This window comes from Zea mays, chromosome 2 (assembly GCF_902167145.1).
Source record: "Zea mays cultivar B73 chromosome 2, Zm-B73-REFERENCE-NAM-5.0, whole genome shotgun sequence".
Taxonomy (NCBI): Eukaryota; Viridiplantae; Streptophyta; class Magnoliopsida; order Poales; family Poaceae; genus Zea; species Zea mays.
The window spans coordinates 132,972,278-132,988,856 of NC_050097.1; the positions used below are offsets into that span (position 1 = coordinate 132,972,278).

General features: G+C 44.9%; 1 pseudogene; it reads right to left on the reverse strand.

Annotated features, from left to right (window-relative positions):
• Positions 1-4,981: 4,981 nt before the first annotated feature.
• On the reverse strand, positions 4,982-15,419 carry LOC103648921 (probable glucuronosyltransferase Os04g0650300; annotated as a pseudogene).
• Positions 15,420-16,579: the final 1,160 nt, after the last annotated feature.

The window sequence follows — 16,579 nt, forward strand, 5'->3', positions numbered from 1 at the left end:
TTCTGATGATAAATGTCTGATTTGCTTCTTTGATTGATTGAAATATTATATATGGACATCTTAGCATGTACCACCATAAGGTAATGAAACAACTTTAGTAGGTAAAACTCCAATCTGCTTAGCTAATAAATCCCCCAAAATAATATGATTCGTAATCACCTGCCTTGTCTACTATTCTTTCTTACCATATATTTCTAACTCAGATGGTCAATACCAGGAAGGGTGGTGGAATTGATCTACCTCCCAATCGACACACTCGGAGGATATTTAGACAACCCCAACCACAACCAGCTGTGATGGATCCTCCACCGCCTCCCCTAGTCGGAGCCGATCCCACAATTACTGCCCAGATGCGGATAATGCAACAGGTGGCAGATACCATGGCGGATATGCACGAGCAGATGCGGCAAGAATGCCAGGAGATGCCCCAAGAACGAGAGGATATACACCAGGAAATGCGCTAGGTGCGAGAGGAGATACGGCAGGAGAGAAGGGCGCAACAACAACATCAGCAAGCACCACTGCCTCCACCACCACCACCAATTCCACCCCGAGACAAGCACCGGAAATTTATGAGTCACAAACTGCCGACCTTCGCCAGATCCACTAGATGTTGATGATTGGCTGAAATCTATTGAGAAGATGCTCAACATCGCCCAATGCTCTGACTGGGAGAAGGTTCTTTATGCTTTTGGTCGTCTGATAGGTCCTGCTGCTGACTGGTGGGATTCTTATGTTGCTGCCCATGATGCTGCTGACACTATTACTTGGGAGGAATTCACAACTCAGTTCAGAAACTACCACATTCCTGCTGGATTGATGAAGATCAAGAAGAAGGAGTTTCAATCATTAAAGCAAGGCAACATGTCTGTCAGTGAGTACCGTGACAAATTCATCCAGTTGTCAAGATATGCTCCTGATGAGGTGGCAGATGATGAAAGGAAACAAGAGCACTTCACATAAGGACTCAATGGGCCCCTAAAGTATGCACTGGTTGCTCACACATTCCCATCATTTCAGAGACTGCTGGATAAGGCTCTTGCTATTGAACACAAGCGTGTTCAATTGGGAGACTTGAAGAGGAGGGCCATTACCCAGGGGCAGGGTAGCAGCAGTGTTTGTCCTCGCTACGTTCCACCACAGGGTACACCAACTCGTCCAGGACGAGGGCCACGCCCAGCTCCAAACGCTCCACAGGGTTCTCCACGGACACCTCCCACTAGCACCCCGACGAGGCCTATGGGATAGAAGATAGGCCCTACATGCTTCAAGTGCAGTCAGGTTGGGCATTATGCTAATGCTTGTCCGATGGGGAATTCTGGTACACCAGCTCAGAACAAGCAACAGACTCCTGGCAAGGGATACTCTATAGCCAGGGTGAATCAAGTCAGCGTTGATGCTACTCCTGATGGTGCTGACATCGCACTTGGTATGTTTTATATTAATGCAATTCCTGCAACAATATTATTTGATTCTGGTGCTACACATTCTTTTATGTCTGCTCGTTATGCCAACACAAATGAGATACCACTGCAAAATATGAGAAAGCCAATGATAGTAATTACACCTAAAGGGCCTATTGAGGCAAATCATATGACACCTAGGTTGACATTAACAATTATGGGAAGAGAATTCTGGACTACAACTATAGTATTAGAGGAAAGCAGTATAGATCTGATCCTTGGTATGTCATGGTTAAGAAAGGCAAAGGCCATTATATTATGTGGTAGGGGTACTGTAGAACTCACCAGCCCTAAAGGAGAAAGATTTCAAGTTGAAATTGCAGTAACTACCTCTTCCAGACGTGCGATGTTCTTTATAGCTGAGGAGTTTGTTGGAAACAACATCTGTGTGGTTAGGGATTTTCCAGATGTCTGTCTAGAGGAGTTACGAGGGATTCCACCAGATAGGGAAGTTGAGTTTGTCATTGATCTCTTACCTGGGACTGCTCCTATTTCTAAGCGGCCATACAGGATGTCCGTGGAAGAGTTACAAGAACTTAAGAAGCAGTTAATGGAGTTGCAGGAGGCAGGTTACATTCATCCGAGTTCCTCACCTTGGGGAGCGCCGGTATTGTTTGTACAGAAGAAGGATGGATCACCCAACGAATGTGTGTGGATTATAGATCCCTTAATGATGTTACTGTGAAGAACAAATACCCAGTACCCTGTATTGAGGATTTATTTGATCAGATGAGAGGTGCTAGGGTATTCTCGAAGATTGATCTCCGATCGAGTTACCATCAAATGAAGATTTGGCCATCTGATATTCCCAAGATAGCTTTCTCGACCCAATATGGTTTATATGAGTTCACGGTTATGTCGTTTGTACTAACTAATGCACCAGCCTATTTTATGAATCTGATGAATAAGGTGTTTATGGAGTATTTGGACAGATTTGTCATAGTATTCATCGACAATATTCTTATTTACTCCAAGAGTGAGAGTGATCATGAGGAACATCTGAGATTGGTGCTACCGAAGCTACGAGATAATCAACTCTACGCCAAGTATAGCAAATGTGAGTTTTGGATTGACGAGGTTCCATTCCTTGGCCATATTATTTCTAATGGTGGGATATCAGTGTATCCTGCTAAAGTCAAGGAGATAATGGCGTGGAGCATACCCACTATAGTTACGGAGATTCGGAGTTTCTTGGGACTTGCAGGATACTATCGGAGATTTATTGAGGGATTCTCTAAGATTTCTAAGCATATGACCTCACTTCTGGAGAAGGGAAGAGAGTTAAAGTGGGACGAGAAGTGCCAAGATAGCTTTGATCAGTTAAAGAAGAGGTTGATGTCACCACCAGTGTTGGTTATGCTAGATCTATAGAAGGGATTTGACATCTATTGTGATGCCTGCGGGCAAGGCTTGGGATGTGTTCTTATGCAAGAAGGACACGTGATTGCCTACGCGTCTCGTCAGTTGTGGAAACATGAGTTGAACTACCCCACTCATGACTTAGAACTGACAGTCGTAGTGCATGCGCTTAAGATTTGGAGACATTATATCATGGGAACCAAGTGTCAAGTATACACGGATCATAAGAGTTTGAAGTATATATTCACTCAGAAGGTTCTCAACCTTAGGCAACGCCGATGGTTGGAGCTTATTAAGGATTATGATTTGGAGATTCACTATCACCCAGGCAAGGCGAATTTGGTTGCAGATGCCTTGAGTCGGAAGGAGCACGTTCATTCCGCTATTGTTGCCCAACGACCTGATGAGATTGTTGAGGATTTTAGGAGACTCAACCTGGGAATAGTTGCACATACTGAAGGAGTCACCATTGAATTGGAACCTACCTTGGAGCAAGAAATTCGTAAGGGTCAAGTTGGTGATGCTAAAATTCAAGAGATTAAGGATCTGATTACTGAAGGTAGAGGTCCAGAATTCATGGAGGATGAGCAAGGTACTATATGGTTCAAGGATCGGATATGTGTTCCGGAGATTGATAGCCTTCATGAGACTATATTGAAAGAGGCTCATGATTCAGATTACTCTATCCACCCTGGTAGCACTAAGATGTATCAGGATTTGAAGCAGAAGTACTGGTGGTATGGGCTCAAGAGAGATGTGGCTGCACATGTGGCTAAGTGTGATGTGTGTCAAAGAGTCAAGGCCGAACATCAAAGACCAGCTGGACTATTGCACCCGCTTAAGATACCCGAGTCGAAATGGGAATAAATAGGCGTGGATTTCATTGTTGGACTACCCCGCACCCCTGCTAGGTATGACTCTATTTGGGTGATTGTGGACAGATTGACAAAAGTGGCCCAATTCATACCTGTGAGGACTAATTACACGGGAGCCAAACTAGCAGAATTGTATATGACTCGGATAGTGTGTCTACATGGAGTTCCTAAGAAGATCGTGTCAGACCAAGGATCACATTTTACTTCTCGGTTTTGGAAGAGGTTGCATGAGAGCTTGGATACACAGTTGAATTTTAGTTCGGCCTACCATCCTCAAACTGATGGGCAGACCGAGAGGACTAACCAAGTGCTGGAGGATATGTTAAGAGCTTATGCTCTTAAACATGGTGGCATTTGGGATAAGAGCTTACGATATGCAGAGTTCTCTTATAATAATAGTTACCATGCCAGTCTGAAGATGTCACCATTTGAGGCTTTATATGGCAGGAAGTGCAGGATTCCTCTATATTGGGATCAGACCGGAGAAAGACAGTTCTTTGGGCCTGAACTTATACAAGAGGCAGAAGAACAAGTGCAAATGATAAGAGAGAATTGGAGAATTGCACAATCAAGACAGAAGAGCTATGCTGATACCCGGAGAAGACTACTGGAGTTTAAGGAGGGTGATCACATGTATCTGAAGGTGTCACCGATCCGGGGTATGAGAAGATTTAAAGTTAAAGGAAAGTTGTCCCCTCGCTTTATTGGACCCTTCTTGATCTTAAAGCGAGTGGGAGAAGTTGCATATCAACTAGAACTACTCGATCATCTTGCAGATGTACATGATGTCTTCCACATGTCACAACTGAAGAAGTGCCTCAGGGTCCCTGAGGAGCAGCTACCAATGGAGGACCTTAGTGTTCAAGATGATCTGACTTATACGGAATATCCTATCAAGGTTCTTGACACTTTGACTCAAGTTACAAGAAATAAAGTTATTAAGATGTGCAAAGTGCAATGGAGCCATCATGGAGAAGATGAAGCTACTTGGGAGAGAGAAGAAGAGCTTCGCATAGATTTTCCCCATCTGTTCCCTAGTCCTTACTAAATATCAAGGACAAGATTCTTTATAAGGGGGTAGGACTTGTAATACCCAAATTATAAAGAAAAATAAAAGGAGAAATTATTTTTCCTTTTTATATGTGTGTGTATCTCTATTTACCATCACATGTGAAAACCTCACTTAAACAAATCTATACTACTTATTAAGAACGCAAGGGTAGCCTGCCTCCCTTGCGTTCTGCCGTTAGACAATCTCAGCCGTCCGTTCTATCCTTCTCTCATCTAAACCATCTGATCCCACACAACAGTCCCACTCCTCGATCCTACCCACCAGCCCCGAAACCATTGCGCCCCGAAGCCATCGCGCAACTGCCCCGCTCTCGAGGTGCCCCCTCCCTCCCCCGAACATGAGCTTGTGCCGCCATTATACTCATGTGGGAATTTGACCTCACTGTCGGAACGTAGCGAGGACCACATGAGAGTCGCCTGGGCGCAGCTGGCGAGCGGCTCAACGCGGCCGGCGTCGGTGACGAGCGGGAGGGGGCTGGCGGCGCGGGGGTCGGTGTCGTCGGTGGCGCTGAGATTGCACACCCACACCGGCCGCTCCTTGGCGTCCTCCCACAGTGCCCACACGTTCACCACGAAGCCGGACCACTCCAGCCTGCTGGCCATCAGTATGTCGCGGTCTCCTCCGAGACGCGGTAGCCCACCAGGTTCCCTTCCGCGTCGCACTATGGTGCCTTTAGGAAGGACTCGCTGGCGCCGTCATCCTCGCGCAGGATGCCGACGAGCACGACGCCCATGGTGGTCACCTTCTGCGCCTCGTCAAACAGCTCGGTGCGGAGGATGCTGTTCTCGTCGGCAAACACCACGATGCCGTCCATCCGCTTCGTCCAAATCACCCTGTTGCATTATTAATGAGCGAGAGATGATGGGCCGGTGGAGAGGGAGGTGTGCGTGAGATGAGATCCCTCCCATCTCGCGGTTGGAGCTTGCGTACGCACCTGAGGGCATGGATTCGCAGGCGCGGTGGAGTCGCTAGGACCGGTGATGTGTAGGAAGTCGAGGTTGGAGCGGGAGAGCACCGCAGCGACGACGTTTGTGCGGTGGCTCGGCTCGACGACGATCCACACGAGTCGGGCGTCAATGAGGCGGAGGGTGTGCGCTAGAGACGTGAGCAACGACACCTAGAGCGCGGAGGTGGTGGTCGGGGTGACGGCAATGACGTGCCTCACGGGTCTCGTGCCACGACGCTTGGTGCTGTGTTGCACGTTCTGGACGGCAGCGAGGATGCAGTGCGCTTTGAGGAGCTCGCTGGGGTCTCCGTGTGGCCAGGCGCGGACGCGGATCGGGTGGCGGCCGACGAAGACGATGTGGTGGATCAGATCGGGTGAGGACACGAGCAAGACGAGGTGCTCGGCGGGGTTGATGGGCGGGGTGGGCAGGAAGAGGAGGAAGACGATGAGGCGGGAGAAGCGGAAGCCAACGACCATGGAGGTAGCGCAGAAGAGCGCGTGCAGCAGCAGCCATGTGGCCGGCAGCGAGGGCTTGGCCAGCCGGAGCCCCACGATGGCGGCGGCGTCGAGGTAGGCGCGGCGTTGCGCTTGAGTGAAGTAGCAGGGCACGGAGATCACGCAGTCGGCGACGGGGGTGCTGCCGAGGTTGGCATCCGTGAGCTGCTTGAGGTAGGCGAGCAGCATGGAGAAGAGATGGGTTGGAGAGAGCGCGATGCGGCCAATGTGGTCAACGTGGACGACGGCGCCACCACCGGCGGCATCGGAAACGGAGAAAGGGAGGCGGGGGAGGTCGCGGAAGAGGGAGGAGTCTGGGTTCCTCCCCGTGGCGCCCAGGAGGAGGCGTTTGACGCTGGAGAAGGGGGCGTGGGCAGATGAGGCGGACGCGGCGTGGCAGCCGATGAGGCGCGCGTTGTGGGAGAAGGCGACGGCGGCAGGTGACTCGCGCTTGGACTCGGTGTTGAGGAGCACATCAATGCCCCACTGCCACGCCGCCACCGCCACCAGGGTGTCGTTGCTGACGTCGAAGCCGACCACGCTCATGGCCGCTGATTCGAGATTCAATCCGCACGAATGGGGAGGCAGGGCCGTGCAATTTGGGGCGCGGTGGATGGAGATGGAATGAGGGGAGCGGTGTGCCGGAGCCGGAGGGCATGGACGCACGGTCCGTGCACGCCGCAGTGGGCGAGGAGGAGCCGTCCCCGGTCGTGCCTACTCTTCTGTCACCGACAGGTGGGGAAGCTTCCTCACTGACCCCTGTTGTGTCTCATTGTTCGTAGGGTCGGCAAGACCTCGCTGATGAACCAATAAGTCCGCACCTCTCTGATCCCTCGAATAAAGTCGCAATCCCAAGGTCCTCACTGTGAGGTCCTTCCTGTTCTTCCATACCTGCTTGACACCATCAAGCTCCTTCCAGAATGACCCATAGCGACCTGGTAGGCTGAACAAACACGACAAAGGTTAGAAACCATGAAAAGTAAACTCCTGAATGGCACAAGTTACATATTGCGTACAATTGCAATTCCTAATGCTTTTATTAAGTTTCGACATACCATTGCATTTAGACAAACAATTATAATCATTGAAACTCTACTGCTATCATTATAGATTCTCAGTTGATCATTACAAATTCCTAGAGTATGTGGTGGGAATTTTGTTTGATTATTTCCTATATCGAGTAGTTATTTTATAATTTTTTGTGAGAGGAGAAACCAAGGACTTCATATGCATTGTGCAGCCATAAAACTACTAGATGAGCTAACTTTTTATAAGTGGAAGGATGATGACCCTCAATTTGAATTCAACTGTCTTTCTTGTGTTAAGGAGATATCATGCCCACTGTCTAATAAAATATGTTTTGTATGCCTTTCTATACAGTGGTGTAGTTAATATTTTTGCCAGCATGCCTACTTTCTTTAGTTCAGGAGCTATGCCATTGATTGTTACATTATGCTGACTTTTATTCATAGGTTGCTAGAATACAAAAAATAACTGTTTTGATGTAAGATTATCCTGCACCCATATTTACCCATTCTTCTTAGATTTAGAGTCATTTTTCTGAAAATAAAAGCTCTTGGTCTGGATTTCATGTTGATTGTGGAGCAAGTCTACCAGTGACGATGGAGATAGAAAGAGGGAAATTAAATATATGTTACTTGCAATTGATTACCAATCAAGAAGTTAAACCTAAATTCACTTTTCCTATACCAAGCCTTGTTCATAGGCGCGACGCCATGCCGTGAGATATTGCTGGTAGACTTGGTCCCACTCCCACATGACAGTGGATGTAAATGAGTTGCAACCATTGTGCCTGTTTTTGTGAGCTTTCTAATTCTGAAAATATTGACATTATTGCTTAGCTGGATATGTTTGGATTTCAGAAAGTTTCCTTTCGAATCTTTCTAATGCAGGTGCAACCCACTCTTATTGGCAGGAAGCAAGTTTTGTCAAATAGCTGTATTGCAAGTATCTTGGTTGTGTTGATAGCGTTAGTCATCGGAGGGATAGATAGGTGTTTGGATTCAAAAGAGTCAACTCTTGTTATTGCTCTTATTGATGGTGTTATCGTACATTATGCTTGCTGCAATGGAGATACATGGTCATCTGAGCTCGACATTCTTTGTAAAGCTGAGCCACGAATTATCACAACATTCAAGGTGTTGTTAAGTCTTTTTTTATGATTGCACAAATCATTAGCAAACATATAATTTTTCACTGTTTCCTTCTGATTTGTTCAGAGTGCGGCAGGCTACCATTGGTGGTGTAACCATAGATGGGCTTCTTGCACCAGCAGCTCGATTCTCGATTGGGCTTGCATTTGTGCTGATAGAATTTTTCACCACTCAATGTGCTCCTGATGTATTCTAGAACCAGCTGCTAGCTATACCCTTGGCACAGCTGTCGGCCTATATGGAAGTTTGATCGATTCCTTCTTGGGCGCAACAGTTCATTATAGTGGGTTCTACAGTGTTCACAAAAAGGTATTACAACCAAACTATTTGAAAATTTTGCCAGTGTCTCTACATATCATTGTCTCTGGTTTTGAAAGCTTATTCTCTGCTATGTCATGCTTGTTTTGCTTAGCGACTAAAGACCACAAAATATGAAAGTAATTTTCCTAGAAATTGCAGACAAGTGTGACAAAAACATGAAGACTAGCCGCAACAAACACGATTCAACCATATTTCTCTTTTCTAACATTGATGAAATTTTCTTCTGATATCTACATTGCCCAAATTCTGAAAAATCTTCTCTAATAACTACTTATCACTTTTTGGTTGGTTATCTTCATGAAGGTTCCATATGGTCGGTCTCAACTTCGTTGTATACGAGTCCCTCAAAGACTAGCTAATCTAGACAAATTCATTTGGCCTTGCAAATGACAACGAGATTCACGTAGTTACAAGGCTTGAGTGCGGAGCTGTGGCTGGAACCATTGGCCAGACTGTTGCATACCCTCTTGATGTCATCAGTAGAAGAATGCATATGGTTGGATGGAGCCATGCTGACTCTATTGTTATTGGGCAAGTCAAAGAAGCACTCCAGTACAATGGCATGATCGATGCATTCAGGAAGACTGTTCGCCACAGAGTTGGTGCTCTATACAAGGGTCTTGTGCCGAACTCAGTCAAGGTAATCCTTCTAAGAAAACTTTAAAGACTTTTGATGTTGCCTAACGTTAGCTGGCAAATTGTTTCTAGATTTCTGTCAATATTTTGTTCTGTAAAATTCTATGTAGTCTGTTTCTAACATCCTGCCCTTGTTTTGTCGTCTCCAGGTGGTGCCCTTAATTTCCATTGCATTTGTGACTTACGAGGTTGTGTAAAGGATGTGCTAGGAGTAGAGATTAGAATATCAGACTGATCAAGGAACCAACGAGGGTAGTATTGGTCGTTTTCAATTTCTATTTTTATAGGTTTTGGGAAGTTGTGTTTTTGTAGGCAGGGTGGGTAGAAGGATATGACTGTGGCTCCATTCAGCATCAGGCCCTTTCAACCCATGTTGGATATATACTGCTACTGGCTTTAGGTCTTAGAATTGTTGCTGGATTGTGCAAAAAATAATAAGTTGGTTGTAAAGCTTTTAAGCATCTGTCTAACTCATCAAAAGAAGTCTATTCCTTGTTGATGTATCGAGATTGAACTTAAAGCGAACTGCATGTTGCTAATAGTTGATTCTAATGATTTTTCTTAGCCTCTGTCGCGTCTCACTTTCACGCGGTTGCTGGTGATTTTATCCCACATGACCGTTCAAAATTTTAGAGTTCTATGCTTGATGTTCATACATAGCATTTTTTGAGATATTTGTTCGCGCCTGAGAAGAAATGTGACATAATCAATGGTCTCGGTGATAAGAATCGTCCCTAGCAAAAGGGCCTCTAAAGGTCGATTTCTATATTGATTCTTTAAAAATAATTTGTGTGATATTATAATGTTCTCTCTACATTAATTTATTTTATTTGAGTCGGAAGATTTATATCAACATTACATGTTTATATCGTTAATATAATATTATTGTTCTGATAATATTTTGTCATGGATTTTGCTTATCATAGTGACGTTTGTTGTTATATATTTATATTTTATACTAATTTTAGCTTCCATGGCAACGCACGAGCAAATACCTAGTAAACAATTAACAAAAGACACCTAAATAACCTATGCATCATATTGGATTTATTTGTTTGTGCATTTTATACCAGCAATGTTAATAAAAAAATCGTATTATTATCCAAATTTGAATTTAACCTAAGTTACAATTTAGGAATTTGGAAAAACAACATAGAAAAAGAAATAGAAAGAGAAAGAATATAGAATTTATAGAATATCTATATAAAAGATGTATCTTCAAAGTCAGTTTTTAATGGCAATATAAACTTGAGGATAAATTTGTCACAAGAATGGAATTTAAATTGGAAAGGGAAGTTTGAATTTGGGAAGGAAGAAAAGAAGGTGGAAAATAAAAAAAAGTTTAAAACGCCGTTTGGGCCAGCTCCAATCCATTTCGGCCCACTTCCTCCCTTAACCACTGCGCGACCCAACTACTGACGTCTCGTGCTGTCGTGCACGCCACTCTCCAGCTGACCCCAACAGGCGGGCCCATGCCGTCAGTCTCGGGTATTTCGTGCGCGAAGCACCTCCCTTGGTCGTGTGGCCCCGCTGGTCAGATCAGTCTTCCCCATCTCATGGGCATTCTGTTGGAGCGGCTCCGTACGGTGTGGTCTGAGAATCGGGTGACGGAGTCCATGCGCCTTGGGATAGAGTCGTGGCTCCTCGGGCCATAAATACGATGCGTAGGGGTTGACTTCTTCCCTTACTCACCATACCGCAACAACCAAAACCAGGGAGAGGGTGCACCGTCGAGACGGGCGGAACGAGGGAGTGCGCGTTCGTGGATTCTACCGCTCGAAGGTGCGGTTCTCGGTCAGTGGGGCTTAGCGGGGAGCGCAAGAGAAACCGCCCGTTTCTAGCATGGTGGCGAGCATCGGCGGCGTCCCAGGTGTTGGGAATTTCTCGCTGGAGCCCAACCAATCCCGCCAATGCGCTACTCATCGTGGTCGGGTTCGTCCGCGGTGAATTGTAAGGTACGTGCCCGTTCGTAGCATTCGCCAGACGTAGGGAATCGTGTAGCGCCCTGCGAATTAGTGTTTTGCGCGTGGTACCGAGATTTAGGGGATCCGACCATGGCGCAACCGCACCGGGCGGCTGTGTCGCCGGTAAGTCTGGCGGCTGGAGGAAGACAGCTCTCTTGCCGTTTAATCCGTTACGGACGGTGTAGATTAGATGAACACGTAACCCTTCGTTGGAGCAGATCCTAGCCGTTAGATCGTAAATGGACGGTCGCATAGTGATCCTAACATTTTAAATCCCTGTCGTCGGTTCCCAATCGGATGGTTATCTGCGGCGCTCTGAGTTTTATCCGGGCAGATCTAATCCACACCACTTGCGCGAGATCCGACGGCCAGTACGCGGGGATACCCCTTTGCGTGACATGTTATCTAAAGAGACCTTAGGTTATTAATGATTTAACCCGCAGTCCACCCTGTACAGCACTCTGAGTCATAGGAAGAATTACCCCGAGGTCCTTGTGTTTTCCAGAAATAGGCGCCCAGTCCAGAGAACAGAAAAACTAGGGAAATTAAATTAGAAATAGATTTTTAGTATTAAATTAATTGCAGAAACTTGTTTAATTTGTAGAAAATTCATATGAACTCCAAATTGGTCCATTCCAGTTCCTAAATTTTTGTAATATTATTGTTTATCCATTAGTACCACTGTTTTGGCATTAAAGACACACTAAAATTTATCTATTACTTAATCTTGTATTAAATACATAAAACCTTTAGAAATTCATATCTTAAAAACTATAACTCCAAAATTAATGATTCTTGTTCCTAGGATCTTATTTTATAGTGTAGATTTTTATTGTATATTGTATTCACATGTTTGGTGTGATATTAATTTCTCCTTTATATTATGCATGTTTGTATTGATGCGAGTAGACGAGCAAGTCACCGAGGATCCTGAGGTTCAGCTGGTAGAGACTGCTGAGCAGGAGCTCGTTGAAGGCAAGTTGTGCCCTTTATCACTTCGTTTTTACCCAGTCATGTTCTTATTAAATATAATGATCTGCATAGGTTAATTTTGATGGGATCCAATAGGTTACCTTAGTTTTGGCTATTTTTATACCTTGTTTTACCACTGAATATTTTTGGGTAGTATATGCTATTGCTTTATGCGGTTTTGGGTATGGAGATATACATCACTCTTTTATACACTTTTGTTATCAGTTATATTTACTGTTCATGATAAGATCATTATGTTAATGGGAACATGGAGAACCACCCGGGAAAACAGTGCTACCACAAGGGTAGTATGGGATGCCCTTGGCTGATTAACTAGGAAAGCTAATGGATGACTACCTTACCCGAATGGGGCAATGGCAGTAGGGGAGTGGTCCGTGTAGAGAGGTCCTTGGGTTGATTTTGCTGCGATGGCGGTCAGGCGAGGGATTCCTGCACTGGAGCTTCTATAAACTATAGCGGGTTTTCTGAAGCTAGTGGAACTTTGTAAAGGCCTCGTAGTGGTACCCTGCCTCGCTTCCTTGGTAGAGGTTTATGGGGTCTGATCAACTCTGTGGCAAATGGGTAACACGACTTGTGGGTAAAGATGCGCAAACTCTGCAGAGTGTAAAACTGGTATACTAGCCGTGCTCACGGTCATGAGCGGCTCGGACACTCACATGATTAATTTATGAAACTTAAATTCAATTTGTCATACACTACACGACGATTGATCTTTAGCGACCCTTATTAGGTACCAACTGTTGGTTGCTAAAGGTTAGGGACCGACGGTCAGTCGCTAAATCCTTTTGTAGCAACGGTCGGTTGGTCGCTAAAAGTCTAGAATTTTAACAACTTATGATTGGTCGCTATAGATGTCGTCGGGGACTAGCGGTGGGTTGCTATAGAATTAATGGGCCTTCCTGGGCCATCCTCAAACCCTACACATCTTCAGCCTCGCCAGCCACCTAGCCGTCCTCAGCCGGCAGCCAGCAGGGTGCTTTGCGCCACCCCGCCCTTCTTCCTCATCCTCCTCGCCTCTGTCTACCTGCTCGCCTCCGTCACCATCTTCTCTGCCCCACGCCGCTGCTCCGCCTCCGATTGGCCTCTCCCAGGCCGCTGATCCTCCCGAAGCTCGCGTCGCCGCCGCCTGCGCCAGAGCTCTTTGATCTAGACGGCGAGAGTGTCCGGGTCCGCCTCACCAATGTCGTTCCTCGTCCCGGACAAGAACGGTGCGGGTTCTCTTTGGTACCTACCTTCTGTTTGCTTGTGCTCTACAACGGTTCTGACTCTTCCGTTTCACCATGCTCGGCTCGTCTTCCTCCTAGGGGTTCTCGCTGATGTGGTGCTCGGATTCGACTCGCTGGATCCGTACCAGGTGAGTTCTTGATGCATGCGGTTTCATTTGGAACCATTAATTAGCGCACTGGCACATTTCTTGGAGATCTCTGCGGGATTCGAGTTAGGAGTCCGAAGGGAGATATTTTGTTGTTTTCATACTTTTGAAAGTCAACTTGTGCATCCCGATTCGAGAGAAAAGGCTACAAGCTTGTTGCCATCAAGCTGATTGTCCCATCCAAAGGATTCGCTGAGAAGCATTACCATGATCTCAAGGAAAGGCCTTTCTTCAACGGGTTGTGTGACTTCCTCAGCTCTGGCCTTGTACTTGCAATGGTAAGAAGGAACGAACAACCCTACAGAAAGAGTTGTGCTTACATACATGGACAAGAAAAGGTGACTGATTTTCTCTAGGTTTTGGAAGGAGAGGGTGTCATCAAGTATGGGAGAAAACTAATTGGTGCCACAGACCCACATAAATCTGAACCAGGAACCATCAGGAGCGATCTTGGCGTTGTTGTGGGAAGGTTAGGTACCTTACCTTTTCTCTTGAGATTTGCGTTTCGCATCATGCAAGCTTATTACAACAAACTCTCTTGAGATTTGCGTTTCGCATCATGCAAGCTTATTACAACAAACTCACAAGCTTGTTATGAACACACCAGAAACATCATTCATGGAAGTGATGGCCCGGAGACAGCAAAGGATGAGATCGCCTTGTGGTTTGAACCCAAGGAGCTGGTCTCTTATACCAGCAATGCGGAGAAGTGGGTCTATGGGGTGAATTAACCAGCGACTAAATCTATTGAGGTTTGCTTTTTTCTTTTCAGTTTTCACATAATTGCCGACAGACCAAGGCTGGATGTAATAAAGTAGCTACCGTCACCTATTACTTTTGAGTTGGATTAATTGTGGTGCAGTAAGGCACAAGGAAAGGAAGGAATACACCGTGAAATTTGTTAATCTTCATGAGTCTGTTTTTGCTCTTGTTTTCAGTAAGGCACAAGGAGTGCAGTGCCAAGCAAGCAGAGGGGAGAGCTGAGTTTTATTGGCATCTTCATTCAAGCCTTTGTACAGGGGCTAGCTAACCAACTAGACTACCACCACTTTCAGCTCTTCACTCCCTCGGCTCGCACCAAAACGGCTGGGTAGAGGAGGTGGATTTTGAACAGCTGAATGATCGATTGAACAGAACAGTAAGTGCGTTCACTCCCTTGGCTCCAAGGTTCTGTCAGAATTGGAAATGTAAGTGCATTCTTTTCCCCATGACAAGTAGGATATAGCAACTTCCTTGTTAGAACAGAACAGTACAGGTTACTCAGTTATTATACTTTGAGTTATGTAATACTCCGTATTATAGTACTAGAAGAAGATGAGATAGTATTTTTATATATTTTTCCTGCGAAAGTGCAGCCAAATTTACTGATCCATAGAAACTTATAATACTGTTATTAACTACAGTATTATGATGCTATCTTTAAAATATTTTTACCAGTAATAACAGTATTAAACCTTGTATATGCAAGCTCTGTTTTTAATATCTCTTGTGTTCAATTAATTATACTAAAACATTTGGTTGTACCGTTGGTAACGAGTAAACACACATTCAGGCATTACTCATATCTTTTCTTGGTAACTTGGAGCATCCATTGTTTGGTTCAATATGTGTCAAGACTTCAACGACTGTATTTTTATTTGCAAATGTAGCAACAATATAATAATTTGATGTACTTTTTTCTAGGGTGTTCTGGACAAAGAAAGCTTGTACCTTAAGATAGGAGGATACAAGAAGCTGGAGTGGTTGTCTTAAGGCTTTTGAACTGCTTGAAGCATTAGTGTAGCTTTGGTGCTTTTGTGAATGATCAGCTCTAGAGCAGCTAGAGTGATGTAGGGTTTTTGAACAATAGCTGGAGTGATATGAAACATTAGTGATGTAGTTGTGGGCTTTTGAACTGCTTCAAGCTGTAGTGATGTCGCTGTGGGTGCTTTTGTGACTGATCATCTCTGGAGCTTTTGTAAATGATCTAGCTAGCTATCTATAAATGATCTAGTTGTGAATGATATTATAATTGTGATGCTTTTGTGAATATATAATTGTGGTGCTTTTGTGTTTATGTGATGGATCTATGACTGTGGTATACTGATTAACTGTGTATGTCTTTATGATTTGTGTATAAAAATATGTGATTTGTGGTGCTTAATTAAATGTATATTATTATTAATAACAAATGTAAAAAGGGCGACTTTTCTGTTGGTTGCTAAATGTATAGTATGACAACTTACGGTTGGTTGCTAAATCTATAGTACAGGAACCCACGGTTGGTCGCTAAATATACAATATTAGCAACGGACGGTCGGTCGCTAAAAAGATGTCGGTCGCTAAAGCCTTTAGCGACGACACTTACAACGACCATCCTTATGGGTCGCTAAAAGTTTTTAGCGACCAACCGTAGGTCGCTGAAGGCCGTTTTAGCAACCAACCGTAGGTCACTGTAAGTGAACCGTCGTGTAGTGATAACATTGCATTGTGATTATTTTATTATTACTTTTATTTATTATTACTAAGGTTTGGTATTTACTTACACTTAGTAATTGCTATTAAAATGTTGACCAACTTATAAAAGCAATGCTCAGCTTCAACCTTTATTTTATTGATCAGCCTTACACTTCACATGAACTCCCACCTTTGGTGAGTTCATGCACATTATTCCCCACAACTTGTTGAGCGATGAACATGTGTGAGCTCACTCTAGGTGGCGTCTCAAACCCCCTCACAGGAGAAGAACATGTGGTCGAAGAGGAGCCGCCTGATACTAAGGCTTTCGACTTGATCTAGGTAGCGTCTTCAAGTCAGCTTTGTGACGCCAGTGAATAATATATAGTTCGCTTTATTTTATCATTTATTTTTGTAAGACTTCTGCTATGTAATAGGTACATTTATGACATTTATCTCTATGCACTATGTTA